Source organism: Hyaena hyaena, unplaced genomic scaffold (assembly GCF_003009895.1).
Source record: "Hyaena hyaena isolate Hyena2069 unplaced genomic scaffold, ASM300989v1 scaffold_580, whole genome shotgun sequence".
In the NCBI taxonomy this organism is placed as follows: Eukaryota; Metazoa; Chordata; class Mammalia; order Carnivora; family Hyaenidae; genus Hyaena; species Hyaena hyaena.
The window spans coordinates 420,128-437,321 of NW_024081213.1; the positions used below are offsets into that span (position 1 = coordinate 420,128).

The 17,194-nt window shown below is 38.8% G+C and overlaps 1 protein-coding gene and 1 non-coding gene across 7 annotated transcripts in view; both read right to left on the reverse strand.

The window, feature by feature from the left end:
- The window catches only part of RNF2 (ring finger protein 2), a 100,328-nt gene that overhangs the window by 48,786 nt on the left and 34,348 nt on the right, over positions 1-17,194 (reverse strand). For 2 of the 6 annotated variants that reach the window (XM_039256619.1, XM_039256618.1), the window contains exon 1: positions 193-390. The exons of 2 other annotated variants lie outside the window; for them this stretch is intronic. The gene's annotated coding sequence lies outside the window, so the exon portion shown is untranslated. Of the gene's footprint in view, positions 1-192; positions 391-825; positions 880-17,194 lie in introns of those variants that run through there. 2 more of the 6 variants (XM_039256620.1, XM_039256617.1) reach the window with 2 other exon arrangements.
- On the reverse strand, positions 17,022-17,125 carry LOC120248323. Its single transcript, XR_005532558.1, has one exon. It is a non-coding gene; the product is annotated as a U6 spliceosomal RNA (small nuclear RNA).

The window sequence follows — 17,194 nt, forward strand, 5'->3', positions numbered from 1 at the left end:
CCTCCCCCGCCATCCCCGCCCCGAGAGCGGCCGGGGGCGGCAGCGACGCCATCTCCCCTCACGCCCCCGCGGGCAACACACCCCCGGCCCCCGGGCCGCCGTCAGCCGTCAGCCGCCCGCAGCCCGGCCGAGCCGACGTGCGTCTCGGCCCGCGGTTCCCGCGCCCTTCGCCTCCCCGCCCGCCCCACTCACCGGCTCCTGCCCCAGCCCGGGACTCCGCTGGCCGCGGCCAGACCGAGACTCAGGTACAAGCCGCCGCGGCCGCCGGCGCCGCCGCACAATATGGCGAGCCTCGGCTTCCGCAATGGAGCTCGGGAAATACAACAGGGGCCGCTCAATATTCATGAGAGACTGAGGGGAAGCCGGCTCGGCCAGCGCTGCGGGGAGGGCGGGAAGGAGCGAGCGAGCAAGGGGGCGGAGGCGCGGCCCAGGGGCGTGCACGGCGCAGGGAGGCCCGCGGTGCGAGGGGAGGGGGCGCCGCCGCGTGCTGGCCTGGAGGACGCGAGCCGCCCCTCCCGGAGCCGGCCGGCCCCGCCCCCGCCCCCCCCCCCGGCTTTCCTCCCCTCCCCCCCACCCCCCGGCGCCCTCCGCGGGGTCTACGCAGCCCCGGGGCAACGCCCGGATGTCGACGGCGCCGCCTCGTCCTCGTGTTTCTGGCTCCTTGAGCTCTCCTGCCCCCCCTGCCTCGGCCCACCCATTGCACCTCCTTGACCGGCTGCTGGGGTTTGGGCTCAGAGTTCTGCTCTCCGGGACTGCCTCCTGTTCTTACACGCATCCCGCTACCCGGTAGAAATCCTCGTTAGACCTTCGGCTCCAGAACTTCACCTGAACTTTGGCATCCTGTCTCCCCGTTTAACAAACACACACCATCCTGGCCCACTGAACCTACAAGATCTAATTATTTCAGGGAAAATGACCTTCTATTCTAGAACTATATTGTTAGACGTCTGTAAGTATTCTGATTGTTTTCATCAGCTCTAGTGTCCCTTGCTGCTCTTTTCTTCCTACCCCCTTCGCCCCTTCCAGTATTCTCTTCTGAACTTGAAAGTATAAGAAGAGATTAAATAGATGTAATCATTTCCGAAACACAACCAATTAGTCTACCAAAAAAATTACATAAAATGTGAATAATCTATAAGCTGAAGAAACAAGTGAGAGTTCCCTGACCTCAAGGTGCATCATTGGTGAGATGACCTGTTCTCTTGAAGATAACCAACAATATCAGATAGTAATGCAAAGGCATTTGTGGCGTAAAGAAATGGACCACACTGGGAATTGGCTATAAACAAACTAGGTTTATAGCCTCCAGTGTGTCTCTAACTGTATGACAAGTAAATTGCATAACTCTCTGGACTTCATTTCCTAAGGAACTAGGATTTGAGTAGGGCTGTGGCAGATAGTTTGGGATGGGCAGAAAGAGAACAGGTGCCAAAATATTAAAGACAATCCATTACCTTTCCTACCTAGCAATCCATTAAAGTAAACGAGGGAAACGAGTAACACATGACTCTTTTTCAGTGACTTGAAAACTTTCACCTACTATCTGTAGATTTAAATAAGAAATGATCATTCTTAGAAGCCTTGCTGGTTCAGGTGGTAGAGCTTATGCAACTCTTGATCTTGGGGCTGTGAGTTGGAGCCCTATGTTAAGTGTGGAGCCCACTCTTTTAAATGACAATTCTCAGACTCTACAAAGCCTTCCAAGGTCAAAGAAATCAAAATACAAACAGTCCCCAAGTTACAATCCCACATAGGACTTTTCAACCTAACAATGGTTGAAAGTGTTACTATTCAGCAGAAGCCATAATTCAGATTTTGGATTTTGATCGTTTCCTGGGCTAGCTGTATGTGGCAGAATACTCTTGTGAGGCTGGGCAGCAACAGTGAGCCACAACTTCCAGTCAGCCGCTTGATCAGGAGGGTAAACAGCTGATCCACTTACAATCACTTTGTACCTATATACAACCATTCTATTTTTCACTTCCAGTACAATATTCAATTACATGAGATATTCAACATTTTATTCTAAAATGGGCTTTGTGTTAGATGATTTTGCCCAACTGTAGCTAATATAAGTGTTCTGAGCATGTTTAAGGTAGGCTAAGCTAAGCTATGATGTTTGTTCAGTTGGTTAGGTGTATTACATGGATTTTTTAAAATGTTTTTTTTATTTATTTTTGAGAGACAGAGAGAGACAGTGTGAGCAGGGGGTCAGAGAGTGAGGGAGACACAATCTGAAGCAGGCTCCAGGCTCTGAGCTAGCTGTCAGCACAGAGCCCGACACAGGGCTCGAACCCATGAACCATGAGATCATGACCTGAGCCAAAGTCGGACGCTCAACCGACTGAGCCACCCAGGCGCCCCTACATGGATTTTTAACTTAAGATATTTTCAACCTCTGCTAGTTCATCAGGACATAACCTTTTCGTAAATCAAGAAAGAGCTATAATCAGGGGATGCTTCTGCTTCTCCCTTCCTAGAAGAGTCCCCTTTCTAGAGACAGTGCAGCTGCAGAAACATCCCCCTTCTTTATTCATGACTGCATGTGTAGTTAGTTCAATTAAGAGTGTTCATAATTCAGAACCTTTTGCTCCAGTTATGCCTGTGAAGATAATGATGTGTGGTTAGATTAAGAAATTCAATTGATGTTGCAAAAAGTGATCATTTGTAGAAAGCACAGGAACTTTATGGATGAAAGTTAAATATAGTACTTAAAAAAGATTCACAGGAGAATTAGTGGGAAAATGGAAAACTTATGGGATATCTGGATTAAATGTGATTAAAAAGCTAGACCTCAGGCTAGCATCCTTAATATGAAAGACACTACTGACAAATTAATGGAACTCATATTATCTATTTTATCTCTTACTCAAAAACTTGGCACCAAGAGTATTATGGTCCTTTCCTGACTGTATTAATCAGGAAAGATTATGTTATGAATAGTAACAAAATTTGCAAAATCTCCATGCCTTAACACAACCAAAACAACTCCAATTAAAAAGATTCTTTTTGGGGCATCTGGCTGGCTCAGTCAGTACACATGCAACAAACAACCAAAAGTTTATTGCTTACTTCATGCTTCATGCTTCATATGACTCAGACTCCCTCTGTTCCAATTGCTCCAAGGACCAGATTGACAGAGGGCCCACCATCTTGTAGCTGTGATCACAGCAACTGAGTCTCTGTGGCAGAGGAAGCAACTAAAGAGTCACAGCCTTAGATTGGGATAAAAGCAACTTACTGATCTCATTTCATTGGCCAAAATGAATTACATAGTCTCCCCTATGTGCAGAGACTGAGTCATTGAACCAAGTGAGGAGAAGTAGGGATATTGGTGAATAATACTAATGCTGACCCCACCAGTGAGCTCCTATATACTATGAAAAACACCAAGAAGTTTTATTCCATAACACTGAAAGTTATCCTTTCAAAAGTAAACTGTCTGTACTTGTTAAGAGTTGACTAACATGTAAATAAATGAACTTTCCATTTACTTCCCCTTTGTTTTAATTGCATATCAAGTCAGTGTCAGCTGATTTGATATATCCAACCTACATTCCTTTTGCTAATTTTTTGACCTTACATAAGGGATATTACCCTTACAAACATTTTCTTCTATTACTCTGCTACCATGTTAAATGTACTAATTAGAAGTGATAATCTTGTTTTGAGTAGGAAAACATTAAATTAACACTACATAATACAAGTATCGTACTACAGGTAGATGACTACATGAACTCCAATTAAAAAGATTCTTTTTGGGGCATCTGGCTGGCTCAGTCAGTACACATGCAACTCTTGATATTGGGGTTGTCAGTTTGAATCCCATGTTGGGAATAGAGTTTACTTAAAAGATTATTTTCCTTCAAAACTTGAGACCCTGTTAATCACATGGTGAATTGATTCCAAAAATCATGTCTGATCACAAAATTCATGGCTTTACTAGCTTTCTGCTATGGTAATCCTATACAATTAGATTAGTTCAGCTCAGCCAACTTTTATTGAGCATCTACTATGTGCGAACACTTTGCCAGGTTTCTGGAATAAAGATATTAATGTGACCAGGTCACAAGTTCCTTGATAGCAGAAATCTTGTCCATCAGTGTCTATGTAGAGATTAGTGCAATGCTTAGCACATATATCAGATACTCAATAAATAAGTGTTAAGAGAATGAAAGACTGGGAATCTTTGATCCCAGTGTGCGTATGAAATAGCACAGAACGTATGAGCTTGGTTTGCCTCACTTTTATCACTTAAGAGCAGAAATTTCTATTAAGATTGCAGATAGTCCTTCCAGAGTCTTTATGTAGGCAGTGTGTTTTAAATGGAAATTTATGCTTGCCTATTCTATGTATACCACATGGATATCTTTTCTCGCTGTTCTCCAAATATTTAATGGTTATCTGATCTTCTGAAATGAAAGATTATAGGACACCAGTAGCCTGTTAATAATAAGCTACACTTGGTGTAGCTTATTATATAGTTTATATGACACATTTATATTAATTATTTTACTGAATCTTCAGATCAGTCCTCCAAGTTATTATTCCTACTTTACAGACAAGGAAAATGTGACTTCTGTGGTTAACTAGCTTTCCCAAACACTGAGCTCCTAAGTGGAAGAGCTGAGGCTCAAAGCTAGGTCATCTGAATTCAAGTTCAAGAATACTTTCCTTTATGCCACATGTGTCTTCCCACTTTATGCTGCATACACAGCTCCAGCATTTTTTTTTTTTTTTTTTTACTAATGGGTAAGCAGCATATAAACAAAGACCTCCAGAGCTTTCTCTCAACACTAGTATTATTCCAATCCTTGATGTGGTCTTTTTAAGAAGTTAGAGATGATGCTAAATGTAACAGTATATTAACCCGATCCATTGACAGAAAGCCAGCAGGTCTTGTTTTTGTTTTGTTCTCTTTTTTTTAAACTTCTTTTAATTTTTTTTTTAACGTTTATTTATTTTTGAGGCAGAGAGACCGTGCACGAGCTGGGGAGGGGCAGAGAGAGAGGCAGACACAGTCTGAAACAGGCTCCAGGCTCTGGGCTGTCAGCACAAGAGCCTGATGAGGGGCTCAAACCCACAGACCGCGAGATCATTCCCTGAGCCAAAGTCAGACGCTTAACCGACTGAGCCACCCAGGTGCCCCATTGATTTTGTTTTCTTAGAAAACTTGCTTTAAGAAAACAAAACAAAATTAAAAGTTAGGTTAGAAGACATAAATAGCTTGAGATTTAATTGCTGTATATATACATATATATGTATATATATGTATGTATATATGTGTATGTGTATATGTATATATATATATATATCATTGTCAAAATATATCTTCTACCAAAATCTTTATTTGCCGTCTTTTGGATGTGTTGTGCTTTCTTTGAAAGGGTCAACTTAAGTAGGGACGTTGTAGAAAGTCCTAAAGAGACCTATAATTCAAGGTAGCTTCAGGAAGCAAGCAACTCAAGATTTACAACCTCTTCAGCTGAAAAAATATAGCTCTAGCCACAGGACTTAGTGAAGTTTTATTTGTATTTCAACATAGCATATTTCTTTTTGTGACACTTCACTTGGCGTTTTAGTTCAGTGTTCCTTTTATATTCTCAAGACAACCAAGATAATTGGTGCTACTCTTAACTGTTAAACTTGAAGGAGTTAAACAGATTAAATGGGATGGGCTCGTTAGACTTTTGGGGAGAACTAAACAATATTACTATTTCCCTCGTATGGAGAGTTGGAGTGTATTTTATGTGTCCCAGATGTGGCCACATTCTGCCTAACATCTGTTAGTGCATTTTATTAAAATAATGAACTAGCATGTGTTTGAAAAGTCAAAAGAATGAATAAAGTTTTCATTCTGATGCAGCACAAATAGCCAACTGTTTCTTTGTAGTGAATAATAGAGCATATAAATGGGAGATTTTATTGTGGTATCCAACTTCAAATATAAATTGAAATATGATTCAATAATTACTGGCTCAAGTTTTCTAGGATGAAAAATATTTATTCCATTCAAATTAACTGTATACGTTTTTTTCCTTTCAAAATGTTTATTGCAAGGGGAGAGATTTATGCCTTGGCATTGATATAGGAACACCAAGAATCATTCTGGAAACTAGCAAGGAATAGGTAATTAAGATTGAAACTCTGAGCTAAAATGCAGATTTCTCTGGAAGAGAAAGCTGGAAAATCCTTGTGGGGATGTACAGCAGAAGAGTGCAAAATATTTAAATCAAATTACAGCTTACTCCAAGTGCCTTTGTGGACATTTTAATTTTTTCCACTTAAAACAACCATGGTTCTAGAATTGGTTTTTGTGGGTCAAAGAGTGGAGGGTAAAGACATCGCTTATCTAACACATTTCTTGGAAATGTTTTTAATAAAGGATTTAAAATAACTGCCAAATCTCACGCATACAAAGAAAATTTTATTTTATTTTAGACTACATCAAGATCTGGAAACCCCTGCAGTATCTATCTGCTGAGTCATTAGCATTTTCTGCTCTACAGAAGCAAGCCATTTAAATATACATTAAATAAGATACTGAAGTAGGTTTTTTTTTATTAGAGTTTTTTTTTTTAATGTTTTATTTATTTCTAGGAGAGAGAGAGAGAGACAGTGTGAGCAGGGGAGGGTCAGAGAGAGAGGGAGTCACAGACTGAAACAGGCTCCAGGCTCCGAGCTGGCAGTCAGCACAGAGCCTGACGCGGGGCTCGAACCCACGAACCGTGAGATCATGACCTAAGCGAAAGTCGGATGCTTAAGCGACTAAGCCACCCAGGCGCCCCAAGATACTGAAGTAGGTTTTAATTCAGGTAACTCTGAAAACTATTCTGGCCAACCCAGAATAATGAGGTTTTATGTGTTAACATCCAGAAAGAGATATTTTCTAAGGATTTTAGCCTGTAGAAAGGTTTTATCATTTTTTAAATAAACACATTTCACAGACCATGCTTATAAGATCAAAATTGACTATTGTCTGCTAAGAATTATGAAGTCTGTCACATATGAAGTAAGATGGGATAAAGGTGGCTGCAAAAGAACCTTTTTTTTAACCTTATTTACTTTTGGCTTAAGTTTTCTAGTATGAAAAATGTTTATTCCACTCAAATAAACTTTGTAAGTTTTTTTTTTCCTTTCAAAATGTTTACTGCAAGGGAAGAGATTTATGCGTTGGCACTGATCTATTTTTGAGAGGGAGGGAAAGCACGAGTGGGAGAGGGGGAGAGAGAATCACAAGCGGGCTCTGCTTACAGCGCAGAGCCCAACACAGGGCTTGGTCCCATGAACCATGAGATCACTACCTGAGCGGAAATCAAGGGTCAGATACTCACCTGACTGAGCCACCCAGGCACCCCTGCAAAAGACCCTTTTTGTCATAGTATCCTGTTAAGGATATGTGGGTGACCAACCTCGCCTTGTTGTGTCCCTTGCCAACACTTACTCCTCTGTTGGAGTTAGTTCTTGTTCTAAAACAGTATTGATGTTCTTAGTGTATTTGCAATTCCTTGACTTCTTGACCTTTACATATCCTTGGAGCCTCCAGTCTCCACTCTTGGATTTTACTATATGAGCTGTCCTACTTTGACCCTTTCCTAAAATCTAAAAGATGGCTGTGGGACTGACCTTAAAACACAGCTGTCCCTCCTTCCACATGATCCAGATCTCAGCTATTTGCCAACCTATTCATTTCCTGACTTGCTCTTTAATTAGGCTTGGCCATATTCTTATCCCAGCCTTTAGCTTGGGGCTTGACACATAGGGAATGGAAACTGCATTACAAGAAGATGTCAAGCGTAACCTGTAAACACTATGCCATTTATGGTACAGAAAAAGACCCAATTCTATCAACAAATGTGGAAAATTCAGAGCTCTTTAGTAGAAAAGAACAGAGAAGCAATGAGGTTGCTATGTCTGGTACTAAATACTCCAGGAATGCTCTTAGGTCAAGAGAACCCTTGTTAGAAATATCATGTGATATTGTCGCAGCCATCTCCCCCCAACAAAATATTGACCAACAGGAAAGTTTGTTGTTGGTGGACTTTCAAGTAGAACTGTATTTGGATGTTGATTTTATGGGATTAAAAAAATTGTTTTTAATTAATTTGAAGAGGTAGAGAGCACAAGCAGGGGAGAGAGGTGTGGGTGGGTGGGGAGAGAATCTCAAGCAGCTCCCTGCTCATCACAGAGCCTGACACAGGGCTGGATCCCATAACCCTGGGTTCATGACCTAAGCCAAAATCAAGAGTCAGATGTTCAACTGAGCCACCCTGGCACCCCTTGGATGTTGATTTTGAAAAGTCCTGTTAAAACACAGTAATGTTTCATACCAAGACTACAAGTTTAATATACATTAATCCTAACATTCCAAATGGAACTTGAAATTTGATTAGTTCTCAAACTACATTTAGCATCTTTCTCCTACATTTACTTGCCTACTTTAGCTGTATGCAAATATGTCCCCCTAACCCACCCATCAGAGTGAAAGTAGCGTGAGGGCACGTGCCATCATTCATTTTTCAACACCAGTCATTTCATCTGTAAATGGGCCTCAGTACTTGACAAAATGTAATAGATAGGCATTAAAGATATATATATAAGTATATGTATATACAAATGTATATATATAAGATATATCTGGTATGCCTGTAAGTAATGAAAATAACTATGATTTCTAAAAAGAAGTCACTAAAAATACTTTGTATATTTTACAAGTAGTGTTTAGTTTAATGATTGCAACAATATTTAGAAAATGAAAATTTGAATAGGTATCATTTTCTGCCTCCCACATTCCCACAATCATAATACTGATTGTTGGTCTGTGTTTATGAACACAGATATCACATACATTAATGATGTGCGTGAAAAATGACACAGCCTCCTAAGAGGGCAAAAATTTAAATGTGTATGTCTTTCAGCCTAAGAAATTCAGTTCCAGAAATGTATCTTACAGAAGTACTCACACACGTGTGCAAAGAAATATATACATGGATGTTAATTTTTATATTGCTTGTGTTTGTAAAAACCTAACTATAATTCAAAATTTTTATTAAATAATTTTAGTATTAAGTACAGTACTATATACAATATTATATACAGTACTTTAGTATTATATACAGTACTATGTCATATACTATTAAAAAGGATGAGATAAAGCTACAAGTACTAATATAGAAAGATACCAAAAATATATTATCAAGTAAAAAAGGTCAAGTTTCTCAGCAATATATGCAATATGTACCATATATCCCATTTTAATAATACAAATTCAAAAGAATATACACCAAACTTAAGGATTATATTCAAGGAAAGGAGAACCTTTGAGAACTTTCAGTTTCTAAATTATTTTTTAATTTCTGCAATGTTTGCATGTTCCACACATAAGCATTGTGTTTTATCATAAAAGCAGTAATGATGCAATTACATATAAAAAATGAGTGAAATTTCTGCATGTATGTGCTTATTGTTAACTGAAGGACTGAGGTAAAGACAAAAGCTGTCCTAGATCAGGCATCATTAGTCAAAAAAATAGAAAAACTATAACTTGGAAATTCTTTGTTTCTAGAGGTATAGTTGTGTAGTGGCCTTGAAAATCAGGGATTTGAATGTCTTACTACTAGACCTCAATTTCCATTCCCCTAAACATTCCTAACCCTACTTAGCAAGAATTTGGGCTAAACAGGGACCAACCAATAATTACAGAACCCTCAAATAGCAACCCTTTAAAAGAGTTCTAGAACCTATATAATTATCCTGGGATTCTGTTCTTCTGCTACTAATTTATATCCCACAGTCTCTAGGGGAAATACCAGGTGTTGTTTGCTAATTAGACTCCTACTACTCCCTCCATAAATTCATACTGATTTAGCTTGTGATTGCTGGAAACAAGTACAAATTGTAGGTTGAGAATGAAATATTTGAATTTTTCATCATATATATATATTTTTTTTCCAGGGAATTTTTATTTTCTAGACTCTTTGAGATCACCATATGGTAAAAAGCTTGAGCACTGTATTAGGCTGGGTTCAAGAGACTTGATCTTCCTCCAAATTGGCTCAGATGACCCAAAGGGTCACAGCAAGAGCAGTAGCCACTGCAGTTGAGGTAGAGTGGGGGTGGGGTTGTGCAGAGATAGAGGGACTCAGGGACTGGCTGAAAAAGACAGGTTGTTTGTCCAAAGTGGCCAAATGCCCAGGGCTGGGGCAAGAATACAAATCACAAGCAAGGAGGAAGTCCAAGAAAGAGGGGCACAAGATAAGTTTAAGGGGATACAACACATCTACCTGAAAGCTGAATCAAGGGGTCTGAAGTTCAGTCATCAGGTAGCTATCTTTCCCTCTCCAGAGTGAGGTGAGGAATAAGGGTGAGGTATGACATGGCTGATGTTAGCTGAGACTAGCAAAAGGATGCCCCTGACCTTGCCTCTGGATCCTAAAGTTTCAGGTGGGCCTGGTTGAAGACACATGTAGAATAGAGTACTGGATGAGGGTTGTGCAAAACTGAGAGGATTAGTTTCGAAAACTGGAGATGGATCCAAATAGCATATCAAATTTGCAAAAAGCTCCCGAGATGGAAGTGAGCAAGAGTCACAGACGATGAAAGATGAATGTGTGATGATTGGCTTTGTCTTGGTTCTCCTAATTTTTTGACCCTCCGACCCTCTCCAGCTCAGTCTCTGTTGTGGCTTCTCATAATCAACCCAAGCTCTAAGTTTTGGAATGTCCCAGCATTTAGTCTTAGAACTTTTCCCCCTCTTAATTATATCCTCTCTCTGAGGGATCCTATTCAGTAATGTGGTTCTGAGTACTACCCATATGTTGACTACTCTCAATTTTCTCCAAACTTGTGGACCTTCTATAAGTTTTTGGTAAGGACCTCTCCAAACTTATATCCAATTTCCTGTTCAGCCCCTTTACTTGGACGTTTAATAGATGTCTCAGTGGGGTACCTAGGTGGCTCAGTCAGCTGAGCGTTTGACTCTTGATTTCAGCTCAGATCATGATCCCAGAGTCATGGGATGTACTGGGGTCTGCACTGAGTGCTGAGCATGGAGCCTGCTTAAATTCTGTCTCTCCCTCTGCTTCCTCTTCCCTGCTTGTACTCTCTCTCTAAGATGAATGAATGAATTAATGAATAAATAAATAAAATTTCAATAGATACCTCAAATACAAAATGCCTAAACTAGATCTCTTCTTTGAAATATAAACAAAGAACAATACCGTATATAATTTTAACTGTCCTTTTATTTGTAGCTGTAATATCTGTATTGCTTTATAGACCCAAGGGAGTTAAAAGAAATTACTCTTTATGATTACTTAAAACCACATAAATAACTTAAATGTAAAATTAATGTTTTACATGTATTTGCATATTCATTTATACATTCCCTTAGCAAGAGTCAATAATAAACCAGACTCAGTAATTCAAAGACACATAAGACATAGACCCAATCCTCAAGGAACCTAGCATCTAGTAGGGTACACAGACACATACCAAATACAATGAGGCCAATAAGATAAAGGCAATAGGAATAATTCCTCCTTGAGGCCCATTATTAATTACAGACTACGGAACAGCTCCTCTCGTAGGACTCCAGTCTTGGCAATATTAGCTTTAATCCTGAGAAGAGTTGTAGGTAAGTTCACAACTGTGCTAATAGCCAACTTCATAAACTCTGTATGTGTCAGGTACTGTGCTAAGTATTTTATAAGCATCATGTCATTTCATCTTACACCAACTTTATGAAGAAGTTACCATAATTATTACCATTTTATGAATTAGAAAATATAGGTTTAAAGCATTTCAGTACTTGCCTAAGTCACCTCAAGTAATAGGGTGGGAAAATCCATATCCTTACCCACTGTTCTAAACTGCCTTCTCATAATTGGTGACACTGCTTTAACTAATAATAATGGTGGTAGGTTTTTTAAGTATTTGTAATGAAATAAAAGAATAAATATACAAATAATCCAAATAGTGACTATCCATTATACTTTAGAAATAATCTCCAATTACTAAACATAATTGGATAAAAGGGACTGTAGCATGAGAAGTCATGAAATGTTGGCTTCAGTTTTTCAAAGCTCATAAAGATAGAGGATTGATCATGTCAAGTTTCCTGCTGATTGCCTTTGGAGACAAGTTATTAGTCCTAAAGTATTTTCTCTGTTTTGGGCCTTCTCTTATTACTATAACATAGATAAGCTAAGATGGAAAAGTCATCAGACTTGCAAAAGCTAAGAGAATAGAAGCCAAAGCCTGTAGGAATATAAATTTATTATCTGTTATGCATTGATTTATCACATATGGTGGAAAGTTAAACCAGATGTATGCTTACTGAAAGAGGCTAGCCCAAGACAGACAAGGGAGAGGAATGTGACCTCAACTTGAAAGTAGAAAATCAGAACTTGGTGGTGGTTCAGAAGTTTCCTTTTATGCTAGTTATATAATAAAATAAAAGTTCTCCAACCATCTTTTCAAATTAACCGGGACTTCGTTTCTTAATCTGGAAGTTATTGAAACTTCCAGCTTTTGAAATACAATTATTGTTATTTGAGAAAGACCTAAGATTTTCTGAGTAACTTTTGCTTAATCTAAAGCAAAAATGTTTTTGGAAAATACTGTTCTGATAGGTAAATTAAAATTTACACATTCCTGTTTGTTTCATTCTTACCTGGAATTTAAATATCAAATTTTAATAGCTAGTATTCAGTAACACATCTTTGTCTGCCATCTGCTTTTTTTAACTGAAGTTTTTTTCTGTTTTTAAAAATATTTTTTTAATGTTTACTTATTTTGAAGGAGAGAGAGCACAAGCAAGGGAGGGGCAGAGAGAGAGAGAGACAGAGAATCTGAAGCGAGTTTCAGGCTCTGAGCTGTCAGCATACAGCCCCAAGCAGAGCTCAAACTCATGAAATGTAAGATTATGACCTGAGCCAAAGTCGGACACTTAACCAGCTGAGTCACCAGGCGCTGCTTAACTGAAGTTTTAAAAAATCTATTCTTGCATGTCACATTTAAGTCTTGAAAGTAATTGCATTTTAAGGATGTACATGGGCCAGGGGCGGGGGAAGGGCGGGGAAGACTTAGCCTGACATGAGTAATCTACCTATAGTTATGTAATCTTGGAGAAAATATTTATCATAATAAATGCTTTAGTTTGGGAACAGTCTTGGAACCAAAGAACACACAAAATGGAACAACCACTTTGCAGTTGTTCCTCTATTTTTTGAGGGGAAATTGTCCTGAAAATCATTAGTTGAGCAATGATGTGTTTCTCACCAGTACTTGTGATATAGTTTTCAGTTCATTTTCACAATACATTTATGTGATCAGATACTTTTAAAAAATCGCCAATTTAGACAGTTTCCATCACAGGAGAACAACTCAAGACATCTGATTATACTATACAGACATGCACGTGGGCACACGTAGATGTATACTGACTACCAAAGAGAGTTAATTTGCTCACAGCTAAAGCGATCATTGCCAGCCTAAGAAAAACATAGAAAAAAGGTCTTTTTCTCTATAAGGAGTTATCAGTAGGAAACTAAACACGTGCCTAAAAGAAACTACCTGAATGTCTCATTGTAGGTCTATAAACTGCCAAAACAATTGATTCTTTTGTTTAACTTCCCTCAAACAAGTATTAAGCAGTAATTGTGTTTTGGGAGAACATCAGAGGAAAAAAACTAAAAACATGTAAATGGTATGTTTTGCTTACCCAGCTTAAGGTAATTAATTATATGATAACATTCCTTTCTTATGGAGGTAAAATGTATACGCAATGAAATGCATAGATAACTATCTGTACAATGGGATATGAGTTTTTAAAAAAACTTTTAATGTTTATCTATTTTTGAGAGAAAGAGCGTGAGCAGGGGAGGGGCAGAGAGAGAGGGAGACACAGAATCTGAAGCAGGCTCCAGGCTCTGAGCTGTCAGCACAGAGCCCGACGTGGGGCTCCAACTCAACAAGCTGTGAGATCATGACCTGAGCCTAAGTCGGACCCTCCACTGACTGAGCCACACAGGCGCCCCTAGTTATGAGTTTTAACAAATGTATGTATTCAGGTAACTACCACCCCAATCAAGACACATGTCACTTCCATAACCTTTAGAAAATTCCTTCATGTCCTCCTTCAGTCAGTCTCCCTTCCCAGATAGATAGTTGTGTTCTGATTTCTATCATCATGGGTTATTATGCTCTTGAAATTACATAAATGGAATTATATATGTGTTCTATTGTGTCTGATTCTCTTACTCTGTGCAATGTTTTAGAGAGTCACCCATATTATTAGTACTTTATTCCATTTTATTACAAATATTCTTTTATATGCATACACACCACTTAAAAAAATCCATAATCCTGTTGATGGATATTTGTATTTGCTTCTAGTTTTTGGCTACTAAAAATAAATCTGCTATTAACATTCTTGGTCAAGTTTTGTGAATGTTGATTTTCATTCTCTCCGATAAATACCTTGGAGTAGAACTGCTGGGTCATTAGATGGGTATATAATTTTATAAGAAACTCCCAAACAGTTGTCCAAAGAGACTGTATCATTTTCAGGTCGCCTGGGTGGCTCAGTTGGTTAAGTGTCCGACTTTGGCTCAGGTCATCATCACACAGTTTGTGGGTTTGAGCCCTGCATCGGGCTCTGTGCTGACGGCTAGCTCAGAGCCTGGAGTCTGCTTCAGATTCTGTATCTCCCTTTCTGTCTGACCCTCCCCTGCTCACGCTGTCTCTCTCTCAGAAATAAATAAAAAAAACATTAGAAAAGAGAGAGAGACTATCATTTTCTACTCCATCAGCAGTGTGAGCATTCCACTTGTACAACATGCTCACCAACAATTGATATTGTCTTTTAGTTTTAGCCATTTTAGTGGGTGTGGAGTGGAATTTCAATGTGGTTTTAATTCATATTCCCCTGAAGTCTAAAGATGTTGAATGTCTTTTCATGTGTTTTTTTGGCTACTTACCAAGCTACTTTTGTGAAATGTCTGCTTTTTGCCTATTTAAAATTTTTTTATCTTTTTATTTTTGATTTGTAGGAGTCCTTTATATATTACTATATAAGTTCTTTATCAAATATATAAAGAATATTTTCTCTCTGTTTATGGCTTACATTTTTTAATATATTTTATCTTTTTAGACACATTTTAGGTTAACAGCAAAATTGAGTAGATAGAATAGAGAATTCCCATCTACCTCCTGCCCCTATGTATGCATAGCCTTCCCCACTGTCAACACCCTGCACCAGAGTGGTACATTTGCTATAATCAGCAAACACGTCATTATCAACTGACATGTCATTATCACCCAAAGTCCATAGTTCACATTAGGTTTCATTCTTGGTGTTATACAGTGGGTTTGGACAAATGTATAATGATAAGTATCTGCCATTATAGTATCATACAGAGTACTTTCAATAGCCTAAATTCTTCTATGTTTTGCCTGTTCATCTCTTTCTCCCCTATCTTCTGACAACCACTGATCTTTTTTTTTTTTTTTTTAGTTTATTTATTTTGAGAGAGAGAGACAGAGAGAGAATCCCAAGCAAGCTCCACACCATCAGCATGGAGCCTGCGGTTCAAACTCACAAACCATGAGATCTTGACCTGATACAGTGCTCAAATCCACGAACTGTAAGATCAGGACCCAAGCCAAAGTCAAGAGTCATATGCTTAACCGACTGAGCAACCCAGGCACTCCAACCACTGATGTTTCTATTGTCTCTGTAGTTTTGCTTTTTCCAGAATGTCATATAGCTGGAATCATATGTAGCCTTTTCAGATTAGCTTCTTTTACTCAGTAATATGCACTTAATGTTCCTCCATGTCTTTTCATGGCTTGATAGTTGATTTCTTTTTAGTGTTGAATAATATTCCATTGTCTGGATATACGGTGGTTTATTTATCCATTAATCTACTGAAGGTTATCTTGGTTGTGTCCAAATTTTGGCAATTGTGATAAAACGGCTATAAAAAACTGTGTGCAGGTTTTTGTGTGGACATAACTTTTCAACTCATTTGAGTAAATACCAAAGAGCTGCAATTCCCAGACCATGTGGTCAGAGAATGATACGTTTTGTAAGAAACTGACAAACTGTCATCCAAAGTGGCTGTACCATTTTCCATACCCATTAGCAATGAATGAGAATTCCTGTTGTTTCATACCCTTGCCAACATTTGATGTTGTTAATATTTTGGATTTTGGCCATCTAATAAGTGTGTAGTAAGAGCTCATTGTTATTTTAATTTGTAATGGTATAATGACATAGATCAATCAACTTTTCATATGCTTATTTGCTATCTGTGTATCTTCTGGGATGAAAGTTCTACTCATGTTTTGATCGTTATTTATTTATTTATTTTACAAATAGTTTATTGTCAAGTTGGTTTCCATATAACACCCAGTGCTCATCCCCACAAGTGCCCTCCTCCATGCCCATCCCTCCTTCCCCCCACACACCCATGAGTCCTCAGTTTGTTCTCAGCACTCAAGAGTCTCTCATGGTTTGCCTCTCTCCCTTACCCCCACCATTTCCCCCCTTCTCCCCCATGGTCCTCCATTAAGTTCCTCCTAATCCTCCTATACGTGCAGACATATGATATTTGTCCTCCTCTGCCTGACTTATTTCGCTCAGCATAACACCCTCAAGGTCCATCCATGTTGCTACACATGGCCACATTTCATTCTTTCTCATTGCCGTGTAGTATTCCATTGTATAGATAAACCACATCTTCTTGATCCATTCGTCCGTTGATGGACACTTAGGCTCTTTCCATGTTTTGGCTATTGTTGAGAGTGCTGCTGTGAACATTGGGGTACATGTGCTCCTATGCATCAGCATTTCTATATCCCTTGGGTGTTTTGATCGTTATTTAATTAGATTGCTCTAATGTAAGAATTTGATATATATTGTAAATAGATTTATACAATCAAACTAATAAACATATCCAGTACCTCACAAATCCAGTAAAGTTTTTGTGTGTGGTGAGAATACTTGAGGTCAACTCTTAAATATGGGCTGTTTCATGAATTTATATGTCACCCTTGCACAAAGGCCATGCCAATCTTCTCTGTATCGTTCAATTTTTGTATATGTGTGTGTGCTGCCAAAGTTAGTACTTGAGGTTTATTTTTTCCATATATTTTTACAGTTGTTCTAACACCAGTTGTTTAAAAATAT